A 27693-nucleotide genomic window follows, 5' to 3' on the forward strand; every position below is an offset into this window, starting at 1 on the left:
TCACTCATAATCCATGATACCCAGAAGCAGTCTAAGGAGAAGCAGAAATTCTTGATGACTTAAAGATAAGCCCTCCAAACACCTGCCTGATTCACTTTGTAAAACAACAGGTGTGTGCCAGTGGTTTTCACTAGTTTCAGAGAAGGACTTGGAAAAAAATTTCCTACTTTAAGACCATGTTTCTGTCTTTAACTTTGTTGATTTGTGAGCCTTTTGCTAAGAAACATAATGCCAATCTGAATACCACTAGTTTTGAGATACATTTTCTTTTGTTGATGGTCATCCGTTCTAGAATTTTAGTTGGGTTTGTTAGTAACTGTGTTTCTCTTGAGTGTTAGTTATTTTGTGTAGTTTATCATCCATGCAGACTTTTAAAGTATCAGTGTTTATCTCTCAAGGAAATTCCATATAAGAACAATGGCTTTGGGAGGATGTTTAAACATAGTCATGCATTTACACATAAGCCATACACAGTACATTTCTGTACTTAGACTGACTTTCACTGTCAAGTTATGTCATTTTCAAAGAACTCTAAAAAATACAACTCTATCTTTATAGAGAATTAAAAAGACTCAAACTGAGATCTTGTTTATCCTGCAGAGTTACTAACTACTTGAAAGATGGGTGTGTTTGTGACAAAGATTTAAACTGCGCCCCCATCCTGGCTGGTCAAGTGGGGGACAGTTAATGAGAGAGAGTAGAGCACTGAGGTCAATGTGAGGCCACATAGATCCAGGTTTAAAGCCCTACTTTAATTTGGGAATAGTGCACACTGCACTAAAATAGTACAGAGGACAAAATACTACATACCACTACACAGCATCGTAAGACTTGAGTGGGATGATATATTTGGTTGAATCAGAAAGAACTTTCAATATTAAGCTCTGTTATCAGGGAAAAACATCTTACAATAATTTCAAATGGTTCAGTTGAATGGGCAATATTGTAGAATATTTCCCAACAAATAGAAAGTCCTACAAAATAGCAAATTCAGAAAAGGGGAGAGGATGGGCTGAAAGAATTGAAATCTGGACTAGTTGTGGAGGGTAAAGCACACATCTCTCCCAGAAGGAGGGAGTAGTAGGCCAGGTAAGAAGGGTGATGATTGCTAATAGTTTCTTTTTCCAACTGTCTATGGGTTGGCCCAACCCTGGTATATCTTTATTAGTTTGGATATTTATATGAATTAGCACACCTATGTAGGAGACTCTGCAAAACCAAGTCAAGCTCTAAAAACTTCATAGTGTGGTTTATTTGTGTTTTAGAAATATTTTCAAAACAACCTTTCATCAAATATTACTAGCCCACAAAGGCTGGAAAAGTAAAGTTTGTGAAACCATGAAGACAGCACGTACACGGGAATGCCTCCATGGGAAATAAAAGAGGTGATTTCATGAATGGGGTTAGTGCTGGGTATAGAATTGAAAGTTTTATAGAGTTTTACCACTTTCTCTGCCCTATCAGAGTGACACCCTTGACCTGTTGTCAACAGTTACACATGTCGAGTAATTTATTAACCCTCACAAGTATAAGTGCTTAATTGCAAAGCCAGTGTATTGTTTATAAGAGGCTTTAACCAAATGCTGGACATACTCAGAAAAGAATCTCACAGCCGCTGAACCACCTGCCCTGGGTTGACACATCTTGGTTCACACAAGAACTTGAGAACACTCTTGAATTCTTGAATGGGTGCCTAGAGTCAAAAGGCTTGCCAGCATGGGAATTGGAGCTGAAAAAAAAAAAGAGATGATATCATTACTGTAGCTAGGATCATTGTGTTATAATCAGAATAGATTTGCTATAGCAAACCATGTCTGGTTTGCTCAGACATGACAGAGGGATGTAAAAAGACATTAGGTTGGGTGTTTCCTACAATTTCTGTCAGCTTAATAAATTGTTTTGTCCTCCTTTTCTCTTGCCATTCATCACGCCATATTTTGAATCTTTTTCCTCTCTCAAGTTTCTTAATGTCCTTAAAGGGAAATGAAGGAATAACCTTAAAACATTCATGAAGGAATTGGACTTTAATTGGATAGTTTATCAGCTTATCTTGACTCTGGAATATGTTAAGGGGGTTAGAAGGAAATGGTGACACATTACTGCTGTGACGAAGAGGGGTTGGCAAAAGATTCAAAGAACTGTATTCTGGGATGCAAGGACTTCCTTAAAGCTTTCCTTCTCATCTAAAATGTCACCAGGGTATGTTTTTATACTTATTAATTTGAATGCAGAGGCATCTCTCTCCATAAAGAAACTCTATGATTCTGTAAGTGAAATGGAGAACTCTTCTCTCCTCTCCCCTCCCCTCCCCTCCCCTCCCCTCCTCTCTCCTCTTTCTCATTCATAAATCTCTTTCATTTGCTACATGTCTCCCTCTTGGTTGGCATTGGTGGAAATTTTATTTTCCAAATTGCATTGTTTATGTTTTTCCCATAGTCTGGAAATGTTTTTGTCATTCCATGGAGCCACATATTTTCTCTTCTGTTGTGTTCAGTGTTTGAGGTGGTAGGGCATGCTTTCTCTTTTCAATTGATTCTCTACTAAGGCAATATATTGCTCTATCTAGGATTATTGTGGTAATTCCTCATATCTACAACTGGCACAATTGGCTAATTTGAACAGTGAACTGAAAAACAGTGAGTGTAACACAAACAGGAACACTTAACAGAACTAGGTTCAGTCAATTCAATGAAATTACAAAAAAAAAGAAAAATTCTGAAAACCCACCTGGTAGAACTGTGATGAATATTGCAAGAGAGAAAATACTAGAAAAGAAGACTTAGGGTGTTTATCCTTAAGGGACATACTTATAAGTCAAAGAACCATAGCAGGAGACAGGATAGGATTTGAGCTATAGGCAATTTGCGATCTTAAGCATAACAGAAGGACCAATTCTTTTGGGTGAGTGGAAAAAAGACCTCTTAAAGAAGGAGGTGTGTGGGAGACTTTAAAGCATAGGAAGTGCTTTACATTGTTGGTCGATTTTCCTCCTTATTAAGTTACAGTAAATTTTCATTGACGAAAACTATCAGAACATACAAGCAAACTGAAAGAACACAGGGCAAAAAAGTACCAGAAACCCTGGGTGAGAACTGCAACTAACTCTTGACAACTAGAACACTGGCTAGGAGGGTGAGGACCACAGCAAAGATCTTGTTGACCTGACACCTGATACCATGTGGTCCTTCCTTTTCCCAGAGTTCCAAGCATTTTCCAGAAGTACCTGCACCAAACCAGGTTGTAGTGGCTTATTCTTCCTCCATAATTTTCTGATCCTTGTGATGAAATTGACTAAGACCTGATAGGCAATCTCATCTCCCTGCAAGGGAAAGTGAATGAAGCAAAGCTGAAATGCCAACCTTTAGCTCTTCTTGTCAGCATTTCAGTATGATCTTGTCTTATAGCATCAATCTGTTAATTAGTAATTAAATGATAAAAACACTACTTCATTTCTCCCATGAATGAAGACAACTTTCCTTCTTTCTGGAAAAGCTATTTCCAGAGGTTTTAGTGAAATGAATAAATGTATTTCTTTTAACACTTGTGTTGTTTAAAAAATGCTATTGTTTCATTTGAGGTGTGAGACAATGTGCTAACCTTGTCATCATTGGTGCAGTAGTGCAGAAATGATAACTGTATATACATTTTTTTAATAAAAATAGAGAAGAGCAGGAAAGAGAGAGACAACTTATTTAAATCTTGAATACAGTCAGACCTCATATGCATTGTTAAAAAAAAAAAAGCCCTAAAGAATTGCATATGGATTAGAGGGATGAATATTCTATTATTTCAGTCTGTTCTGCTGATCTCCTTATTGTGACTTTGTGCTTCAGAAATCTGCTAGGAATTTGGCTTTGCCGTAGTAGGCAGTAATTTTAAATGTGTATCAAGCACTTGATAGTGTATGATTTGCGTGCTGTTGCATTCCTATTCCCTAAATTTTCCACCAATTTATTACTTTTTTCATACTGTTTTAATATTTCAGGATGATGAATATATACAGCATCATTAAAGGTAAATAAAAAATGCATGAAATTAAAAAATGGAATATTAGATGTTTCTTGGCTGTAATCCCTGGCCCAATAGGAATGAAATGTCTCTGTTCTGTCGAGTAATCCCTAAACACGATTAGGAACTGGGGAGTGTCCACACAGCCCACGTAATATTTGTATCCTCTAAGCCTATTTATGTAAGGGTTGAACAAAAGTTGTTATTAGAAGACCTATAAACCCATTTTACAATTTTGAAAGATAGGCTTTCCTCTTCATCTTTTCTGCCTTTATTATTTTTGCTGGAGTTGATGACAATGTGTTCTTAATTCATTTTTCAGAAGGCTATTATTGTATGTCTTTTTCAGACTGAGATAATGCATTGGTGATTCTACTGAAATTCATTTTTAAGACCAAGGATTGAGTACAGCAGTTCATTTGCATCTGGAAGCTGTTTTTTTCCATATTTGTAGGAAGGAGGAGCTTGTTTCCTAGGGTCTTTCACAACCTCCAGATGTTATTTGATGTGTGTTTAGGACCATTTCTGCCCCACAGTATTTCTTCTTTTAAGGAAGCATGGTCCATTGTGATCCACAAAGCCCCTGTTTTCTTTTTAATGATGATAATTTACACTCTTTGATGCTGTGCTACAAAATTGCTTAAATTTATTTGTGATCTTTTTTAAACCAAAGAAGGCAAGGATTGTGTAAAGATAATACTTGAATATAAAAAGGCCAAGATGTACCTGGACGCTGGTGGCTCACACTTGTAATCCTACCTACTCAGGAGGCAGAGATCAGGAGGATCTCGGTTCGAAGCCAGACTGAGCAAATAGTTCAGCAAGACCCTATCTTGAAAAACTCTTTAAAAAATAAGGCTGGTGGAGTGGCTTAAGGTGAAAGCCCTGAGTTCAAACCCCAGTACCGCAAAAAAAAGTCCCCAAGATATTTTCTCTGTACTGTAGGAAAATGAGACCTGGATGGATGCCCCATATTGCTTGTCTTTGGGAGATATTTTTTTTCTATCTTAGCTAGCCTTCAGTCTTTGTCTCTTTGAATGGTTTCTTTATATGGAGACTTTTTTTAGAACATCTTAAAAGTCATATAGATGATATCTTTTTTTCTCTTCCCCCCTATTAGATTTTAGCAGATACTAAGCTTCTTTTAATCCAGTTTAGTTCTTTTAAATTCGCAAATATTGATCTAGCAATTGCTTGTAAAAACTCCAGGATTTGAAGAAAGTTACATGTGCTCTATTTGCAACCTTATTCCAGAGGCATTAAAATTGCAGAGCATCTCTGGATGTGTGAGTCTTTTACCATATCATTCTTACCTATTGCTTATTTATTTTTGGCCTAAGCATATAAGGTATTATTTTATTATTTACTACTTAACCAAAGCCATGAAAAGTGAAGCTCGATAGCTAGCTCTGTCTTTCTTTCTTTTTTAAGACAACAGAAATTTATTCTTTCAGAGTTATTGAAGTTATAATTCCAAAGCCAAGGTGGTGTCAGAGCCATGCTTACTCTGGAGACAATAGGGGAAATCCTCTATTGCCTTTTCCTAGTTCCTGGTGTTTTTCAGCAATCCATGATATTCTTTTTTTTTTTACAACAGCATCACTTCAAACTCTGCCTTCATCTTACATGGCCTTCTCTGTGTTACCATATGTGTCTTTTTTGTTTGTTTGGTTTTTAAAATTCATTTACTCATATGTGCATACATTGTTTGGGCCATCTCTTTCCCCTGCCCCTGGCCACCACCCTCTCCCCTCATCCCCCTTGCTTCCAGGCAGAACCTGTTCTGCCCTCTTCTCGAATTTTGTTGAAGAGAAAACATAAGAGATGATAAGAAAGATATAGCATTTTTGCTAGATTGAGATAAGGATAGCTATACAGAGAGATTCCTAGCATTGCTTCCATGCACATGTGTATTACAACCCAAATTGGTTCATCTGTACCAGACCTCTTCACCACTTCCCAGTCAACTTCCCATAATGGCCTCTGTCAGTTTAAGGTTACTATATTCACTCTTCTACAGTGAGCACATCAACCACTTTCAAGGTTTGGGTTTCCTACCTTTCCCCATTCCTCCTGTGTGAGTTCTCCCCTTATCGTGTGACCCATGTCCAATAATATTACTGCATTTGTTTTAGATCTAAAATCCACATATGAGGGAGAACATGATTTTTGGCTTTCAGATCCTGGCTAACTTCGCTTAAGATGATGTTCTCCAGTTCTATCCATTTACTTGCGAATGACAAAATTTCATTCTTCTTTGTGGCCCAGTAAAATTCCATTGTGTATAAATACTGTATTTTCTTAATCCATTAGTCGGTAGTGGGACATTTGGCTGTTTCCATAACTTGGCTACTGTGAATAGTGCTGCAATAAACATGGGTGTGCAGGTGCCTCTGGAGTAACCTGAGTCACATTCCTTTGGGTATATCCCTAAGAGTGGTATTGCTGGATCATATGGCAGATCTAGTAGCCTCCATATTGTTTTCCAAAGTGATTGTACTAGCTTACATTCCTACCAGCAGTGTACGAGGGTTCCTTTTTCCCTGCATCCTTGTCAACATTTGTTGTTGGTGGTATTTTTGATGATAGCTAGCTCTTTTTCTTTATTTGACATTTAAAAATTATATATTTGTTGTGTGTAACATGTTGTTTTGAAACATGCATATATTGTGGAGTGATTAAAATTGATCAAATCAATGTGCATATTACATTTTTTAAATAGCTCTCATTAAGTCCACAATGATGAGATATGTTATTCTCAAATGACCATAATTTCAAATAAGCATCCATGAATGTGGTATAGTTTTAAATCACTTTAAACCTTTGATCCTATTTTGGCCAGTTAGCTCTGATGAGCTAAGGTGAATCTTAGTAGTAGAGAAAGAGGCACTAGTTTGGCATCTGTGTAAGTCAATTTCAAGTTTGCTTTTTCTGCAGACACCAGGTTTGAGCAGAGAAGTCACAGAGTTGCTTCTTTATACTTTGAAAGTGTGCCATTTGGTATACATGCTGTCAGCAATCGTGAACATTTTCTTCTGGAAGCCAGTTTCTCTGTGTTTGTTCCTCAATATGCGAAAAAGTGACACCAACTAACATATGGCCAATAGACCCCTAGATGAACTTTACCCCTAGGAAGGCATTTAAAAGCTGGGAGGGAAAAGTTTTAAATAGCTCATACCCTTATGCTACAAAAATTAGCCAGCTAGTACTGTGCTTTCGTAATGGGTGTGTGACAGGGCTGCTTCATTGTGTTCAGTTCAGCGGAAATCTGAGCCTCCCTCCACCAGCTGCACTGAACTGAACACAAATGTCTCAGGTTCAGTTGACAGATTAAAGCCCTGCTGTGTTGCAACTGCAGCATGAGGGGGGTGGAAGACTACCAGGTGCAGCAAAGCCAAGAACGCCTGAGCCTGGGTGGTCTTCATCTCAAGGCAGGTGGCCCAGTACCGCAAGAGGAGAGGGAAAATATGGGCCACTATTCTGGAAATTTTCTGAGTTGGCTGTATAGTATCTCCCACTCTGTAAATCCCTTGCAGAAAATGTGGAAGCCAACCATACAGAGAGCAGTGTGGCTCATGGGTTAGAGCTCAACCTTTGCAGTTGGTTCCCAGCTAGCTGTATGACCTTGGGCCATTTACTTACATCTCTGTACCTCAGTTACCTGATGTGTAAAATTAGTATAATAACATTATCTTCTTCAAAAGATTAAAGAAGATAATCCTTTTAAAGCGCTTAGCTCAGTGCCTGGCACATAGCATTCAACAGTCTTAACCACCATGAAGCTGCTGTTTCTGGTCTGTGCAGTATTATAAATGGAGAAACTGAGGCTGTAAATCGTGAGATCACCTGAGACCATATGACCAAGAACAGAATTCATGTTTCCTGGCTTTCATGCTATTATGAAACCACAAATCTAGGCTCCTTCCTTATATGAAGACTTTAACATTCCTATTATTGATTAAATCGAGAGGAGGATTTAAAAAAAAATAGTATGAAATAACGTCATTGAGATTAACTTAATCTACTGCATTTCATTCTTGAAGCTGATCATATATGAAATAAATAACAATCTGGTTTTAGTCACTATTTCTCCACAGCTAAAAATATTAGATTTTTTTTAATTAAAATTTTTAAAATCCAAAATTCTTGGTGAAATTGGCAAGTTTTACAAAAATATGTATGTTTCTTGTATGTTTCTGAAACTATCTGCAGACATTTAAATGGGCTCGGAACCTTGGGCAGAATAAGGCAGAAAAATGTTTACAGTTCGTAATTGTGAAGGTGCGTTGCAGTCTTTTGCCTTGAGCAATACAGAAACTCCTGGGATAAGCACAAAAGGACATTTTTAAAGTGAAAGACTGAAGAAAGTAGCAGAAATATTACATGGTAAGGTTAAAAACCATTTAGATGGCTGGACTAAAAAGCACAGCGTGAAGTCTCTATGCTTCCTCTATTAATAGTGAGCTGTGTCTACATTCATAAATTAGTTTCCAAGTTAATAATAAGAGTTGTCAAAACCACTGGTCATTAATTATTTGAGAAGAAAACAAAGTTGAATTTGCCAGTTATCTGTGTCATTTTGTCACACAATTCCCCAAAGCATAAGCACACAAAACCATTGGTGTATATAGACCTCATATAATTCAACTCCCTCTAGGTTGTGAACTTCATTCCGCAGATGGAATTTCCTTCCACCCCAGAAATAAATACAAAATAAGCACAGGTCTGCTGCTAGTGTCCATGGCCCAGTCAGGCTGCTGATTTGGTTTGATTACTAGATATGGCCCAGTGGCCTGGAGAGCGTAGGTTGCTACTTAGCAAATGACAACAGTATTGTCATGGATACAGTAGGAGTCTTCCTTCTTCCTTCCCTTCCTTCCTTCTTTCCTTTTTTCCCCTTTTTTCATCACCAAGTAGCAAAGCCTTTTGGGCACATTAGTGCTACTATCAGTAGGAATAGAAAACAGGAAATAATTGGGTTGAGTCCTGGGATATCAGTGGTGCTATGAGCAGGAAAGCAGGCATTGGAAAATAAATGACAAATTAGTATGCTTATTCTCGTTATTGTGAATCAGATGCCACAGCAGAGGTTCATAATACACTCATAAACACCAATTAATGCAAGTGAGAAGTGTTCCTCAAATTCACAAGACTGGTAAGAATGCTTTCCCAAGAAAGTAAGCTTGCTTCCTGAATGATTTTCCCCCTGAATGAGCCAGAATCGGGTTTACACCCAAGGAAGAATAAAAACCATGATATAGGTAGTATGTAAGCACTGATGACACTTTCATCTATATCCACCTGCCTGAGTGTCTCTGCTGCCTTAGGACATCCCTGAGAGGATCTTCAGTTTCTCCCATTTTTATAGATAAGCCCCAAGGCTAAGAGGGCTGAACAAGTATTGCTCAATGTTGTCCAGGAAAGAACTTCAATCTTAGTTTCTAGGCTTCAAAATCTGTGTTCTTCTGACCTCCATCACTCCACCTATGTAGGATGAAAATCTGTATTAATTATAACTCAATATAATATGAATTTTGTCTCCTCTGAGTTGAGTCGTATTCCCTGCCCCATTATAACACATTCTATAATATTATAATTATAACTAAATTCCAAAATATTACTAAGTTACTGATACTGCTTGCCCTCCTTTAGTGTTCTTTGTGACATAAGGCACTCCGTAACCTTTTACCTATGGAAACTCTGAGACACACAGAGGGTCATGGCTGAGCCATTTTGTGATCAGAATATCACTGACCAGGTTTGGCCAGACTACCACTGTCAGTGCTCTGACTTCTGGCTGATCCTATCATGTGTTTGACAAGCGATGGTATCTATGTCCTGGGCTTTCTGTTCTAGCATCTCCAGAACATGAGTCAGCTGCCGCTGCTCACGGGATCTGTTAGTGACTGGGCATCTTTACAGTAAACCCTTCCAAGTCATCTCTGGTTACTCTGTTAGCTTATACTTCACTGCAGTTAGCTGTTCAGCTGTGCAGGGTTGTTTTGTCTTAGTTAACATAATGTTTTGGAATTAGTCCAATACTTGTTATGAGAGTGATAGTTTTGTATATGGAGACTTTTCATTCCTCACAGATGTCAGTCCTGTCCTCATTGCTATGTGTCATACCAAACAGGCACCAAGTTTATGCTTGTTGGTCAATTGATCAGAGGGGCTTTGGCTACCACAATCCCTCTTTTTGTTAATGCAAGAATACCTGCTGTATGGTCAGTTAGGACAATAGTCACAGTAGTAATGGGAATGAGAAGCTATCTGGCCCAGGTCTTAGAGAGGAGGGGTGGGTGGATAGAAACACGTATTAAAGAGTTGGAGCTGTAAAAGTGGTAGAATGCTTGCCTAGCAGTCCCAGGTTTGATATCCAGCACTCAAAAACAAAACAAAACAAAACAAAAAAGCAACAACATTGTAACAGAAGGAAGCATCATAATTTGAGCCAGAATTATCAAAATTAATTTCAAAGGAAGAAAGACAAATTGCTAGAGAGAAAATAAAAGACAGTACATAGCGAAGAATGCCAGAAAGCAAACATAGCTCCCATATTTTCATTCTCTGAATATTGAGTCTCTGTGGTCAAAAATGGTTGTTCTTTTCTGCCTTATTCATTATCTCACTGACTATTTGACTCTACAGAAATCAGAGGCTGGCAAGCTCCCAAAATAAGTTAACTATAAAAACTATCCATCTAGTAGTAATGCAAACATAATCTGATTTATTTATTTGTTACTTCACTTATTGATTGATATGATTATTTGTTTGTTTGTGGTGCTGGAAATTGAACACAGGACTTTGCACATCCTAAGCACAGGCCAACCTCCTGAGCTCCATCTCTGGTCCTCCAGAACTTTTATTTTTTTTCTAAATTAGTTTTTATGAAGCATTTAAATGCATCTACTTAGTATTGCTGGATAAAAACAAAAATTTTCCTATTCTTTCTAAACTTAAAGAAATAGGATAAAAACAGACAAGGTGGCAAATCATGGACTGGATTTTTTTGACTAATACCTGAGCATAGATTTAACTCTTTTGCTTGGTTGTTTTGGTGTCTTTCCTTGGGAATGGGAGGGGGAGGCTTCCAGGGCAATTACACCTCCTGCCTTTCTGTGGACAGTCTATTACTGTTTTCTCTATATAATGTATGATTGTGTAATGGATAAACAGTATTACCTGTGTTTTAATGACCCCCGCCCCGGCCCCAATTTGACAGTGGCCGACATGTGCCAGAGTCAGCTCCTCGGACAGTTTTTGTTCTCTATTCCTCAGTATTACGACAAAAACTTTACGTTTTGCTTGAATAGCTTCAACACCATTTTAGAAGACTTAAGATTGCCTTTGAACGTATTTGAATACATCTTTAGCCATCACTGGGCTTAAAATGGAAACCCTTTTTTCAGCTTATCTGTATTAAACACCTGTAAAAATCAATGCTACTGTATTTTTTCCTTATAATGCTCTGTTCCTTTAACTAACGCCAGAAATAATGCACAATTTATTCTGGCGTGTTCTTTTCCCTTTGCCTGATGTTCTCTGGTAGTAAGTGGCATAGTGTATAAGAACTCACTTTTGCTGACTTAATAGTAAAATTGCCCGGTTGATGCTGCAATTCAACCAATCGGAGCCTAATCCTCAAGAAGAAATTTGCTGTCTCTTCTACTGATTGTCAGACGGCTTCTTCACAATGAATATGCAGAAAGTTTATATTTTTGCAAGTGCACACACATAAGTGACCAATAGGAGAGGTTACAGTTTACTAGTGATGCGGTTTTTTCAGCATTGTTATTTTTTCCTAAAATCAGAAGTCATTACATTTATATTGAAAATATTGAGTGATTTGTGTGAGCTTCGTGCCAAACTTAAGATTCGTGTGCTGCAGCCCATTACAAATGTGGATGACTGACCATTTTTATGAGTTAGAATAAAAATATGATATTAATGTCTTCTCATCATCATAAAGAGATGATAATGACTAAATGAAATATTTATATTATCTCATTTTACTTGATAGGTTCCATCTTCTCCCATATCAAACACTCCCTCAAAGAGTAACCATTGTGTCCTGTTTGAAAACAAAATCTTTGTAGAATTCAAGTTCTTTACATTTGTGCTAATAAAGCTGGTAATCCAGTATTTCACTTCTTTTTATTCTCTTCAGTTTCTGGAACTTGGTTGTGTCTCTCAAAACAGAGCTGTACATAAAAAAGCTTATATTTTAGTTTCACTCATTTTTCTGTTTGTCCAAATATTGTTCTTTACAAATTGGAGCTAATTTTAAGCAAACATGGGTACAAATGCATGTGCATGTGTTTATATATAACCCATGGATACACAAACTGCACAAAGCCCTCTGTTTCCATGGATTTTGCACTCATGGACTCAACCAAATATGAATAAAAGATATTCCATCTGTACTGAACATGTACAGACTTTCCCCTTTTTGTTATTCCTTTAAAAACACAATATAACAAGGATGTACATAACATTTACATGATATTAAGTATAATAAATAATCTAGAGATTTTTCAAAGAATAGATGAGGGTTATGTAGGTTATATACAAATACTATGGCATTTTATATGAAGGACTTAATCATCCATGGATTTGGGTATTCATAGGGGACCTTGGAACCAGTGTCCCAAGGATATCAAAGGACAACTGTGTAAACATATATATATGTACATTATATCAATTTTTTTTTTAAAAAATTGGCTTTATGGTAGGGTACATGCTTAGTATGTGTGAGATTCTGGGTTCTATCCCCAGCACCAAAAAAAAAAAAAAAAAAAAGGGAATTAATTGTACCTTCCAAAAGTAATACATATGATGGCTGATTTTATATCTAAAATACATATCATACATATCATGGAAACATCTGCCCTCTGTGGCTGACTAGTCTATTTTGTTATGCTACTGTCTTTCCATCCATTGCATTTTGAGGCTTTACAGCCTGTGTCTTCTCCACTCATGTACTGTCTTTCCTTCTACTCAGCTGGATTTTTTCCAGATGTTAACATTTTCTTTGAGACTTAAAAGAGAGGAACACTGACATATACTGCTGTAAAGCTGTGTGCAGATTCAGTTATAATATTGCTTACTCTGATGATAGATGTGCAGGTGGTAGCCAAGAGCAAGAGGAACAGAATGGCCTGGAAAAAAGGGTTGGCTGGTTTAGCTATTTGCATGAAGACATCAGCGTCTACCTTGAAGTATCCAGTACATGCTTAGGGAAATAACTTAAGCCCTGGGAATCTGAATGTGGCCCTGCTACTGCCTGCTCCTCACTGTCACCATGTTGTAGTTGCTGGTAAGTGGAAAATCCACTCTTACATCCTACATGGATGTATCCAGGCATGATATGTAGATGTAGTGAGGGTGATAATAAATCTTACTAAATGTTGGGGGGGAAGGTTACAAATAGGCATGATGGGCCAGGTATGAGGCAGAAGCAGAGAGAGGGCTTTCTGCTTCAAAAGTGTTTTGAAAAGGTCACCGTAACCTCTGGGAGGGGTAAAACCTGAGTAGTTCTCCATCGCCAGTAATCAGCCAGTGGGGAGGGGTTTGAGTGGTCTTTGGGCTAGGGCGGTGATTCCAGCTGGCCCTGGCACAAGGTGTGAACAATCCGCACATATCCACAATTGAAAAGAAGAGTCAGGGAGAGAGAGAGAGAGAGGGAAAGAGGGAGAGAGAGAGAATGTTCAATCTGAAATATAATATTAAGTCATATGTTTTAAGATTTTTTGCCTCTGTCCTGATCTGCCTCAGTCACACATGAAAGATTCTGAAGAGTTCCCAGGAACGGTTTTTAGGCATGTACAGTGTCATAGTGCTTTCATGTGTACTGAACTCTCCTTCTTTCTCCCTTCTTTTCCTGGCTATTTCTCTCTTCCTCATTCCCCATGCTCATCTCATTGAAGTCAGAGAAAAGAAAAAAGATTTGAGGCTTACCCAATTTGTTCTGACATAAAGAGATGTTTAGCTTTGTGAAAGGTGGTGGAGACCAGCCGAGTGCCTGACTGACATTTCAACAATGTGTTTGTGGCAACTGCTCTCTCAGGCTCCTCCACTGTGCCTCTCCTGGCCCTTGACGAGCACGCTCCTCTATTGTTGGGTGACAGGGGCCACTGTCCCAGGAGCTTTGGCATGCAATACCTAGTCATCTTCACTAGGATGACACTGTTTTTGTTGAGCACATTTTATTTATTTATTTTGCACAAAGTGTTCAGGTTTTGCTTAAAGCATAAAGAAAACATTTCTGAGGAATTTTAACTTTGAAGGGGAACAAACACAAACTATCCTGTGTTCCAAACACATAGCTTTGCTTTGTAATGTTCTTAAATTTCAAAAAAAAAAACCATTTTGGATTCAGCATTAAAATGTAGCAATTGCCCAGCATCCCTTAAATCCCTCTTTGGCAAGATTTCAAATGATGAAAATAAAATCCATTGTACTGCTTTACAGAATGGAGCTAGTTATGGCTCCAAGTTCATTCTCTTTTGTTTTGAATGATGAAGACTTCCAGTCCTTTCATATTCTTTTCTTTTACAATAATATAGTTAGACCCTTGTTCTACCTAAACAATAAAAGCAAAATACCAAATAATCTTGCATAGTCAGAAGGAGTAGAATTTTAGAGTCAAAGTTAGTTGTGGGACTTTGGCTAATTAATTATTCTTTCTAAGCCTTCTTAACTTATTGAAATAAAAAAAAGAGAGAGAGAGAGAGAGAGAGAGAGTTGGGAAAACAGCACCTGCCTTGCAAGGTCACTCTGAGAAGGTAATCAGGTACTATATAAAGTTGGCATAGCTCCTGGTATGTAAGTATATAGACCTCATGTGAACCAACACAGTGCCCGGCAACAAAGGGTCACAACCATTCCTTCTCCTTCCTCCCTTTCTCACTTTCACCTTTCTTATTTGAGAGGGAAACTATTAGAAAAAAATATTTTTCACAATATTATATATGAAATTTGATGTTTTAAGTAATGATTTTACAAGCTAAAGTGTGGTTAGATTGAGACTTGACCCAGGAGAAAATAAAATTGCAAAGAAATTTGTGCAATAGGTTGTTACTAAATCTGATGCTCCAGTCTCCAAGTTTTTAATTTTAGATTCATTAATGATCTCCAATCAGGTCTCATCCAAGTCTCTAGTTCAGACAGGACATGCTTCTAACCAAACCACTCTGCATAGACTATCTCGTCCTGCTGAGCCTGCTGAAGAGTTTGTGGCATCTCACAGTACCTATAAGCCATGTTATAGCTTTAGAGCAACAATGACACCCAAGCATCATGAATTCTAAATTTTTTTTTACCAGCACCGATACAAAAACTTTTGAAACTTATTTGGGTATTTTCTAAATTTTGCCAAAGAGACTCCTTACCTTGGAAGGAATCTCATTTCAGTCTACCCGGGCTGGTATAGTAAGAATTCCATATTGGAAGGCAGGTTGGATAAGTACATTTCTAAGATTTCATTCAACTTTAGGATCCTATGAACTTTATATTCCAGATTACAGATGTGCCAACACTTAGAGACTCCAGACCCAGCCATGAGCTTAGTAAATTTCTTTTGTTGTTTTGCTACCTCATACACTAAGCCCCTGACTGTAACACCTTTGTGGTTTGTCTGAAATCTCAAGGGACCAGTACTGTACCTGGCACCTAGAAACACTGAGCAGTGATGAGTTATTATTATTACTTAACAACCAGAGTTCTTAGGTTGCCATCCTTATCTTGGTTCTTCCCTCTCTCTGCAAACTATAATCACAATCCTTGATGAATTTTTATACTGACAGAGGAAGAGGTGCTGTGCAGAGGAATGAAGAGTGTGTCAGAAAACTCACTCTCTTCTCCTGCCTAGCTCGGTCCAGAGCTGCCTCTGTCAATTACATTTCCCCTGGGGTTCCCCTGCCCTACAGCAACAAACTGAGAAATCACTATTCCAAAAGAGAAGGCATTGCATCCCATCCACTTAATATGTTTTATACTACATTTTAAATATCAGAAACAGAAAAAGCAGTTGTAAACCGTTAACAAAGTAGGACAGAAAGTCTGGTTTGCAAACTAAATTTGAAATTCTTCAAGTATATTTTTCTGACTCCTGGGGACCATTCTAATATGATTTCAAGACCCAAACCAAGCCTCCAGAAAAAATTGGAAGAAAAGAATTTATGAGCACTCACAGAATGGGACTGCATTTCTCATAGAAAGTTGTGGGAGGCCCCTGAGAGCCCTCCCTATCTGCCTTTGCAGGTGGAATAATACCATTAGATAATGGAAGAGTAAAAGTAAAATTTTGGAAAGTTGCAACTTGTTCTCCAAACCAGCAGCTAGTTTCCTAATATATGCATGTCAAACCATGGCTATGAACTTGGTTGTTAATTGTCAGTTACCGATTATAGCCACTGCCAGAATGCATTAGAACTCAAGAAATACAGAATTGGTTCCTTAATGAAGAATGTGGAATTGCCAGGCTATCATATACAAAAGGAAAGTTCAGAGGAGTTATGGAGCCCTGGTGTCACAAATAGGATTCTTTTACAAGCCTACAGGTGCCCGTTCTGCATTTCTTCTCCACCATTGTGAGGTAAAGGCAATAACATCATTTGATGATTCTCTTCCAATTTCGAGATTGAAATAGAAAGACGACACCTGAATCTTATTCTCAGGGCAACCATGTACTGCCCAGCCCTCTAAGTTGCACAAAGGCTAGTGAGCCCAGAAGAAGTCTGTTAGGGGATTTGTTCCGTGGAGCTCAGGATGTCTTACCTGCACGTTGTAGCCGATACTTAATTTAACTCCATAAGAAATATAATAAAAGGGGCAGGACAAGAGTGAGGGGATTGGTACTGCCTTCAGACTGTATAGGATGCCTGACCTTGCAGCTGAGTACTAATTTGAAGGAGTGGAATTAAAATTCCTATTCTTTTGCACTGTCATGTCTCACATTGATAAGCACAAAGAAATGTAAATAAAAAAGACCTATTTCAAAACCTTCCTTACAATCTTTTTGTTTTATGACAAAAGACAGTTAATTAACATACTAGCAGTAAGCAGCCTTCCCAAACTCATGCTAATTATGTATTCTGTTGACCGTGACTCTAGTCATACGGTAATTGGCTTGCAGCAACATGACATTTCAAATCATCTCTTGAAATTACATCAAAAAGCCAGCCTGTTTTGTTTTGATAGGGGAACAATCAATTTGATAAGTGGTAACACAGCTCATTGTTTCACATTAATTAGACTAATTGCTGCATGTTAGCCTCTGAAACAGACAGAACTTGGAGAAGACAAAGGCTGCGGCCTTTAGCATGCAGTGCGTGTGATGGTTCCACTTGCTTGCACATACTGTAGGCAGAAAACAGAGCTGTTAGGAGGCAGCCTTGCGGGCGGCTGGGTGTGAACAGTAGTTTGATGTGTTATGCTTAACACACTGGCTTTCAATTATGGCATCCAGGTTCCAAGTCCCACAGAGGAAAAGAAAGGAAGAAGAGCTGTTTCCAGGTTTGAGCTCCAAGGAAGTGTGAGCAATCTTCCTTCCATCCTCTTCCCTTCAAAGCCCATGCGCTCTTAGGTTGCTACCACGAAGGCACTACTAACACCGTCTGCTCAGTTCTGGGCATAAATGCCTTCAAAACACAGATTGACATGAAACAAACAAAGTCAAAACAAAAGCAAATATCTAAAAGTAAAACAAAAACACAGTGTTTTAACCAGCAGAGATTCAGCAAACTGCCAGTAGAGAAGCCTAACACTGGAGCCTTTCACATGCCTTTCAATTTGACAATCTGTACCTTGGTTTAGTCCTAAGACCACCAATTTGGCCAAATTGGACAGTGTGATCTTTATGACAACAGCACATGTCAATCTCAATTGGCAATGGAGAGAATTTCACTTGTGACCTGCCTGGACTTCTGGTTGCTCACATAGGTTGTGATATCGTGTTACTCGGTGTCTGATGCAATGGAACAGAGCTCCCGTCCAAGCAAGAGGCATGCAGCACTTTAAAATCCCAGAGGCACTCACTCTGTCGCTCTCATGTTGTCTGGTTATCTACACACAGCTTGAGAATCGTCCTAGCTAACTGAACAATTGTCCTGATGGGACCTGTCTTGTGTGTACCGACTCATGTCTACATGGTTTTTACCTGTGAAGTGGGAAATTAGTCTACATATTTGATTCTGCAGTTGTATGTCACCATGTTCAGTGAGGTTACACGGTAAATCATCCTGATGACTTTGGGCTGCATTTGATCTAAGAGACAAAGTGTCAGACAACAGACTGCTAACTGCTACCGCAGCTTGATTCAAAGAATAGAGTCCACATGTTCGTGGTGTGGAAAGGACTTCCTATTTCTCACTAGTTTCTTCAACTATACAAGAGTGGTGTTGTCTTTGAACAGGAAGGACAGCAAAAATAAACATATCAGTTTTTTCATAAGATACACAGCTGCATTACACATCCCAAAATTGTAAGTACAATATTTCTCCATTTGTAAATGCTTATGGACTTTCATTGAAATTGCAGAGGGAAATTCAAACTTGGCATGGAAAATGAATTGGAAACATTTGAAGGAGAATGAGTTGCTTTTGTATATGAAGTCATCTCGGGTGGGGAAAGGGTGGTGTGCAGACATTTATACCAAAGGAGAGCAGTTCAATTCTTTTTATACCTCCCTGAAAGGAATGATCCTTTTACAGGAACTTCAAAGCATGAATTTGTGCATCAAGTTTAATTTGGTCATTTAAAAAAAATTGCATGTGGTGTGGCAGAAGCAAGCAATTAAATGATTGCTCCTACAAGTTAATAAAATCTTCAGCAGCCTTTTTAAAAAGGTACAAGGTTTTGTGAGTTAAGTGTAGTAATGTGCTGTTTTGCCTCTAAAATCCCAGGGTTTATTCAGAAGGTAAATGATTTGGGGATGGAAAAAGTATCAAGATTGAAACCCCTTAACATTCAGCTTAAGTGCTAGTTCCACTTGCCTGAGCACAAGTTGGAAGCAGCTTTGTTACAATGCTAGGCGGCATCTTCACTGTCACTCCTGGTCCTTGCACAGTCAAGCCCCACTCTGTGCAGAGCAAATCTTTGCTCAGTTAAGCGAGCGTCAGTCATTGCTAAGTTTGGCTGAGGGCCCAGGGTTGTTAGTCTTTTCTATGCTACACCTGAATGAGATATTTATGGGCCATTGCTACCCACACAGAGCTGAGAAACTGGCTAACTAATAAATAAATTAAATTGTCAAGAGGCTGACAGAATAATTTTGAAATTGCTCCTTATACTTCCAGTGCACAGGCAGAACAAGGGAAGAAGTGCTTGCTTGCTGTTGGGGGGTACCACATGGTGGTTTTCTTTCTGCCTTCACATTGTGGATAAGGAATGAGAGGTTGGGTAGAGGGAGAGAGGTACTGGCGGATTCTTAACCTGTGTAGAACCTTTTTGGTCAGTTACTTATTTAATTTGAATAGGCTTTGCCCTATTATCTGCTGAACAAAATCTCCCCAAAACAAAACACTATGGAATAAAGTTCCCAGGCTTAGGAGTAGAGAGCAAACTCTTGACAGCAGGTAATTTCTGCTGAGGAGAAAAGTTAAAGATCAGAGGAAATCAGGGGTAAGTAGAAAAAAAGACATAAGTAGGAATAGGTTTTAAATAAGAATGCGTGGCAGTGCTGTTAATCACATAGAGTGCTCTGATGTATGGGGTTTTGTGAGTACAGCTAGGACCAAAGGAAAGAGACTTCACAGAAAGTCCCGGATTCTCCACCTAGTGCCTCCTCCCTTATAAAACATCAAGGGGTGACCAGTTAATTTTTTTTTACAGAAAAAAAAATCTAGGAAAATCAGGGAATTATGGTTAATATTTAGATTCTTTGCTTATGACTGTCAAATTAATACTATGTTGTGGTCCCGGTCATTATTCTCTGGAAATGGGAAGTGTGGATTTCTCGGATGGCTGTAGATTGTTCAAGCAGCAGCATTTGATATTGGAGGGGTTGGGTTGTGCTGGGGACTCTCATGAACCTGAACACTTGTGTGAGCTTTTGTTTCAAGAAACTATTAATTGGAAGTTTTTCAGGGAAATCAGAAATTACTGGAGGTTCTAAAGAGTGAATAACTTCCTTTTAAAATAGATTCACTACTTTGGCAGTGTACCTGTGCTATTTTAATGCGTAATTTCTCGTGGAAATTATATAACTTCTCCTTATAACTGTATCTGCATTGAAAAAGGACAGTTATAAAAGGACTGGCATTCTATTCCTTCCACATTCACCCCACATTCCTACCAGAGGTGGTTGTTGTGGGCCTCTAAGAAGGAGTTTAATTAGAATGGTGTCCTATGGGCCCTCATAGTCCAGATTTTCACTCATTAGCTACCAAAAGCACAAATTCCCTGGCTGACCTCACAAAATCTGGACTTTCATGGCTCAGTGAAGACAGATCCAAAGAATTGGAAATACCCATTTACAAGTGATTGCTGAGCACTCACTGGAACACAGCATGGCACAGGGCTTTGAGAGGATAGTGTCAAGAAGATAATACCACTTTTCCCTTCAGGAGTGCTTTATTCTTTCAACTTTGGTCTCATAATCAAAAACTGGGGTTAGTAATATTGACCTCATAGTGTTGCTGAGAAAATTAAGTGAATATAAAACTCCCAGTCTGGTGCTCAGCACATCTTAAGTGCCTCATGGCTGCCATTTTGAAAATGTGGGCTTTGTATCCAAGGTAATAAAAGATAGGCATAAGATTTGAAATTTCCTTCTCATATTATCAGGGCCTAATTCACAGATATGGTCCAATCTATAAAGTCATACAGGCCCCTATGCTCAGAAGGGTTCCCTTACATACTCAGAAAGGCCTTGAAATTCTTAATAATTTCTGAACAAGAGGCCCGGCATCTTTATTTTGCATTGGGCCCAACATATTATGTAGCTGATCATGAATACTTGATTGCTTTCATGTATTCCTACTTGTTTTCCAATGAAAGCTTTTATTGGACTTCTTAAACTACCTGTGGCGTTATCAGACTGAGAGTAACCATTCAGTTAATTCTCCCCTCTTGACTTTGTTCTGTAACATGCTTCCCAGTAACTCCCAGTTTGCTCCAACCACACTCCACTTCTTACTCCTCCCTTGCCATTACGTCCCTTCCTTGGGAAAAGGCACAGAGGTAGTTCTTGCCCTCCAGCCTCCATACAGGTCAACGTCCCTACTTCCCCAGGCCAAAAGAATGGACATCTTAGGGGTGTCTTCACAGTGTCTTTCTGTATACGCATACAAACACTTCTCCAGTAAGGCACTAGACGACAGTAGGCTCTTTCAGGTAAGGGATTTGATCTTTTTCAAACCTCTTGCATCTTACTACTCTGACACATAGTTGTTAATTCAGTTTGTTCACTGAGTAAACGAACAAGCAGACTGATTTCCAGAGCTGCCAAGAAGACCACTGACTCCTTTTTGTCTCACCTTACTTTAATGTTTTTCTCTGCTTTTCTTATGCAGAGTATTTTTGAGTAGCAGGCTGCCTCAAATGTATGATATTGGGACCACATGGGAAGCAAGTAATAGGGCCACCTCCAAGAAGGAAATCAGCTCCTAAACTGGTAACTTGGGCTGGGCTGTGGCTCAGTGGTAAAACACTTGCCTAGCATGCATGGGGGGTCTGGGTTCCATCCCTAGTATCAAAAAAAAAAAAAAAAAAAAGACAGAGATTGGAACTTGCAGAAAAATAAATAACCCATTTGTTTTTTATTACTTGGATTTGAATGCTAAGCAGGCACTCTACAATTTGAGCCATCCCACCAACACTAAATAACCTGATTTTAAAAAATTGGGCAAAGGACATGAGGAGACTTTTTTTTTTCAAAGACCGTATAAAAATGGCAATTAAGGGTATGAACAGGTACTCAGCATCACTTAGCTATCAGGGATATGCAAATCAAAACTATGAGATATCATCTGATATCTATTAGGATGGCAATTATCAAAATAAACTAAGAAAAAAAGGGAAGTGTTGATGGGAATGTAAGTTGACCACAGTGGAAAACAGTAAGAAAGTTCCTAAAAATTAAAAATAGAGTACTGGTGGTCTGGCTCAAGTGGTAAAGAGCTTGCCTAGTAAGCTCGAGCCCTGAGCTGAATCCCAGCACTACCAGAAATGACATTAAAAATAATCTATTAAAGGAGAGATTTCATATTAACTGTTTTTGATAATAAAATGAGAATTGAGAAAAAACAAAGAAGTGATATAAAATTTAAATTGTATGCCATACAATCAGTAAAATTAAACTCTCAATTCCTATTCTATTTGGCAATATATTGGAACTGTTAAACTCTTGTCTCAAAGTCTTTCTTTCTTTTTATTGTTGTCTTTCAAGAAAGAGTATCACCATATAGCCCCAGCTGGCCTCAAACTCCTGATCTTCCTGCCTTTACCTCCCTAGAGCTAGCATGCACCATCATGCCCAGTTTCAAGATCTTAAAGCATGTTTCTTTAGTACGGGACTTTATAAATTCAAGGGATTATAAGCTTTTACCACAAGACAATAGAAAACACATATCAGAATTGGTCTGATGGGGGCAGAGAGGTAAGCATAGGGAGTTATCAGGAAAGAAAGTTCCCAGCTTTCATCAGGTCCTCAAAGAGCCTCTGGCCCCAAAATAATTAAAAACCCCTTCTTTGGTATTTCAACTTGAGAAAATAAATTTTCTTTCTTATGAAAATAGAATACTGTTTATAAGACATCCTTTTTAAAGGGTCCCTTTCATAGTTTTTATCAACCCCCTTATATCCTTCTGTTTATCAACTGTATATTTGGAAAGGTGTTTCTTAAGTGGTCTCAAGTATTGATTGAAATCTTTTTCTTGCTTTTCAAAGTTACTTGCAGTTTTCTTCTCCCTTTTCTCTCCAGCCTGTCAGTTCTTCAGTGTTCTGAGGAATACTAGGAAGGGCAGTGGGGAGAGTTTCGTGTGCCATTGACTGACTGGTACTTTCCTCTTGTTCTGGGTTGGTTTTTGAATTAATTTCATTGATATACTTGGGCCATTGGTGATATTTTGTTAATGGTTTTTTTATTGGGCACACAGCTGTATTGTGAAGTGTGAAGACTTTAGTAAAATCATATGTTTTATTGATTTAATATCACCTGTAATGATAGCTCATTTACAACTGAATTTTTGGTCTACTTTTCTCACCTTTTGCTACATCAGTTTCCTTTCTTCATTTAAGTATGATTTCCTTTGGAAGAACTGAGATTCCCTTCTCCACCATAAATTAGTACACTTTTAATTACAAATGTGGGTCTCCCCTTTTTTTTTATTTTAAAGTTTTTTTAATTTTATTATTCATATGTGCATACAAGGCTTGGGTCATTTCACCCCCCTGCCCCCACCCCCTCCCTTACCACCCACTCTGCCCCCACCCTCCCCCCCACCCCCTCAATACCCAGCAGAAACTATTTTGCCCTTATCTCTAATTTTGTTGTAGACAGAGTATAAGCAATAACAGGAAGGAACAAGGGTTTTTGCTGGTTGAGATAAGGATAGCTATACAGGGCATTGACTCACATTAATTTCCTGTGCGTGTGTGTTACCTTCTAGGTTAATTCTTTTTGATCTCACCTTTTCTCTAGTTCCTGGTCTTTTTTTCCTGTTGGCCTCAGTTGCTTTTAAGGTATCTGCTTTAGTTTCTCTGCGTTAAGGGCAACAAATGCTAGCTAATTTTTTAGGTGTCTTACCTATCCTCACCCCTCCCTTGTGTGCTCCCGCTTTTATCATGTGCTCAAAGTCCAGTCCCATTGTTGTGTTTGCCCTTGATCTAATGTTCACATATGAGGGAGAACATACGATTTTTGGTCTTTTGGGCCAGGCTAACCTCACTCAGAATGATGTCCTCCAATTCCATCCACTTACCAGCAAATAATAACATTTCGTTCTTCTTCATGGCTGCATAAAATTCCATTGTGTATAGATACCACATTTTCTTAATCCATTTGTCAGTGCTGGGGCATCTTGGCTGTTTCCATAACTTGGCTATTGTGAATAGTGCTGCAATAAACATGTGTGTGCAGGTGCCTCTGGAGTAACCTGTGTCACAGTCTTTTGGGTATATCCCCAAGAGTGGTACTGCTGGATCAAATGGTAGATCAATGTCTAGCTTTTTAAGTAGCCTCCAAATTTTTTTCCAGAGTGGTTGTACTAGTTTACATTCCCACCAACAGAGTAAGAGGGTTCCTTTTTCCCCCGCATCCTTGCCAACACCTGTTGTTCGTGGTGTTGCTAATGATGGCTATTCTAACAGGGGTGAGGTGGAATCTTAGTGTGGTTTTAATTTGCATTTCCTTTATTGCTAGAGATGGTGAGCATTTTTTCATGTGTTTTTTGGCCATTTGAATTTCTTCTTTTGAGAAAGTTCTGTTTAGTTCACTTGCCCATTTCTTTATTGGTTCATTAGTTTTGGGAGAATTTAGTTTTTTAAGTTCCCTATATATTCTGGTTATTAGTCCTTTGTCTGATGTATAGTTGGCAAATATTTTCTCCCACTCTGTGGGTGTTCTCTTCAGTTTAGAGACCATTTCTTTTGATAAACAGAAGCTTTTCAGCTTTATGAGGTCCCATTTATCTATGCTATCTCTTAGTTGCTGTGCTGCTGGGGTTTCGTTGAGAAAGTTCTTACCTATACCTACTAACTCCAGAGTATTTCCTACTCTTTCCTGTATCAACTTTAGAGTTTGGGGTCTGATATTAAGGTCCTTGTTCCATTTTGAGTTAATATTGGTATAGGGTGATATACATAGATCTAGTTTCAGTTTTTTGCAGACTGCTAGCCAGTTTTCCCAGCAGTTTTTGTTGAAGAGGCTGCTATTTCTCCATCGTATATTTTTAGCTCCTTTGTCAAAGACAAGTTGGTTATAGTTGTGTGGCTTCACATCTGGGTCCTCTATTCTGTTCCACTGGTCTTCATGTCTGTTTTTGTGCCAGTACCATGCTGTTTTTATCGTTATTGCTTTGTAATAAAGTTTGAAGTCAGGTATTGTGATACCTCCTGCATTGTTCTTTTGACTGAGTATTGCCGTGGCTATTCGTGGCCTCTTGTGTTTCCATATAAATTTAATAGTAGATTTTTCAATATCTTTAATGAATGTCATTGGAATTTTGATGGGAATTGCATTAAACATGTAGATTACTTTGGGGAGTATCGACATTTTTACTATGTTGATTCTACCAATCCATGAGCATGGGAGATCTCTCCACTTTCTATAGTCTTCCTCAATCTCTTTCTTCAGAAGTGTATAGTTTTCCTTGTAGAGGTCTTCACATCTTTTGTTAAGTTTACACCTAGGTATTTGATTTTTTTTGAGGCTATTGTAAATGGAATTGTTTTCATATATTCTTTTTCAGTTTGCTCATTGTTAGTGTATAGAAACGCTAATGATTTTTCTATGTTGACTTTATATCTTGCTACCTTGCTATAGCTATTGATGGTGTCTAGAAGCTTCTGAGTAGAGTTTTTTGGGTCTTTAAGGTATAGGATCTTGTCGTCTGCAAATAGGGATATTTTGACAGTTTCTTTACCTATTTATATTCCTTTTATTCCTTCTTCTTGCCTAATTGCTCTGGCTAGGAATTCCAGTACTATGTTGAGTAAGAGTGGGGATAGTGGGCCTCCCCTTCTTAAAAGCATCACATTGGGCTCTCCATATCTGTGAGTTCTGCATCCTTGGATTTAACCAACTGTAGATTGAAAATATTCAGAAAAATTCTATCTATTTTGAACACGTACAGACTTTTTTCATGTCTTTTTCAATTTAAAAAATACAGGATAACAACTATGTATACATCATTCACTTTGTATTAGATATTATTCATCATCCAGAGATGATTTAAAGTATACAGAGTGATTAGCGTAGGGTATATGCAAACACTGTCATTTCACAGAAGGGACTTGAGCATCCACAGATTTTGGTAACCTCAGAGGTCCTGGCACCCTTTCTTATGGATACTATGGAACAACTGATCATGACTCTCAAGTAATATGAATTATTACCCCAAATTACTGACAAATGAGACATTTTCAGTCATCATTACTTAGTGGAAGTGCCTGGGGTATGTGTCTTTTGCTTCTAGTTTATGTTCGTGTTGAGGATGTATGCTTTGTCAATGGTTCATAAGAGCAAAATTTTCTCCTCTTGGTTAAGATTTTGAAAAGCTTTTATTTTAAAATCGTCATTGTGATAGTGTGTCCCATTGTTCTCAGCTCTTTTTTGTCATTAAATATTCCCCATTCCCTCTACTCTAAAATCTGTCCAGTCTATCTAGAGTCTGAATTGACTTATCATTCATAACTTTTACAATGGCATATCCAATCTTCTTGTGTATGGATCAGATTTACCTTCCATCTTCATTGTGTCAGATACATTGGTAACGTTTGTGAGTCTTCGCTGATTCACGATCTTGACATGACTATGATTACCACCACTCCTCCTCTCCCAAATTGTCAAGCCAGCTATGGTTCTGTGGATAGTGCCTTTGGATGTTTAAAGCTTGCTGGGGTAGAATCTTCCCGAAATACTTGGTAAAATGATAAAATTATTAAGGTAGGGCCATGGTATAATGGATAAAAAAATGAAAAATCAAATTCTATGAGTCCTGAATGTGAAATGTTTAGGCATGAATAATCAGTTTCATTCCTAAACATCAACCAGAATTCCTTAGTCAGGAGGACAAATTTTCTCAACTCTCATGTTTTTTTTTAAAAGAATCTGTTTGGGATTGCAATGGTACAGGTTATGTGTATTGAGTGAGCTTTTTGAGGCACAGCATACAGAAGAGTTTGTGGTTGTCTTGGATTAGCAAAGAATATTGGCTAAGAAAATTAATCATTTAGAGTTGAGAAGGTTTTAGGAACTGACCAAGACTCCTCCTTTGGTCAGTTTAGGGATTGATTCCTTAGCTGATTTAGATAATCTGTTCCTGAATAGTAACTGATATTATTAATAGATACTAATACATAACAAAGCATTTAAACAATGCTTTGCATATATTAATTACATCACAACATCTCCATGAAGAAGGTATATTATTATCTCTCTTTTATAAATGAAGAAGCTGAGGTACAGAGAAGTTAGGTTACTCTCTCAAGATCATACATCATACTTTCTCTCAAATCTGTCCATTTTCCTCCATCTCTACTGTCCTTACCTTAGGCTAAGCTGTCATCATCTTCTATCTGGATTTCTGCAAAGGCCTCCTCACAATTGTCCTGCATTGATTCGTACTGCCCAGATTAAGTTTGTCTCTGGCTGCTTTTAGGACCTATTTAATTCCAATCTGTTTGTGACACTATCCCAGTGTTGGTGAGCCCCTGGCTTGTAGGATTTGTGGGAGGCAACCCCAGCCCTTATCCTCTGTGTGAGTCAGCTTTCCATAGCTCTGACAAAATACATGAGATAATCAACTTGAAAGAATAGTTTGTTTTGGATCACAGTTTTAGTCTGTGGTTGCTTGGCCCTGTTGTTTTGGGCCTGTGATGAAGAAGAATATCATGGTAGGGAGTTTGTGGTAGAGAAGAGGTGCTTATCTCATGACACAGGAAGCTAAAAGGGGAGAAAAACCAGTGTTAGTGTTCCAATAGCCCCTCCAATTCCACATTCCCAAATGACCTAACTTTTTTATA

General features: G+C 38.3%; 1 protein-coding gene across 23 annotated transcripts in view; it reads left to right on the plus strand.

Moving 5' to 3' along the window:
* Esrrg (estrogen related receptor gamma) overlaps window positions 1–27693 on the plus strand; it is a 556652-nt gene that overhangs the window by 237537 nt on the left and 291422 nt on the right. Inside the window, exon 1 of one of the 23 annotated variants that reach the window (XM_074048322.1) lies at window positions 1822–18490. The exons of the other annotated variants lie outside the window; for them this stretch is intronic. The gene's annotated coding sequence lies outside the window, so the exon portion shown is untranslated. Of the gene's footprint in view, window positions 1–1821; window positions 18491–27693 lie in introns of those variants that run through there. 23 annotated transcript variants of the gene reach the window in all.

The sequence above is a fragment of the Castor canadensis genome, chromosome 11 (assembly GCF_047511655.1).
Source record: "Castor canadensis chromosome 11, mCasCan1.hap1v2, whole genome shotgun sequence".
Classification (NCBI taxonomy): domain Eukaryota; kingdom Metazoa; phylum Chordata; class Mammalia; order Rodentia; family Castoridae; genus Castor; species Castor canadensis.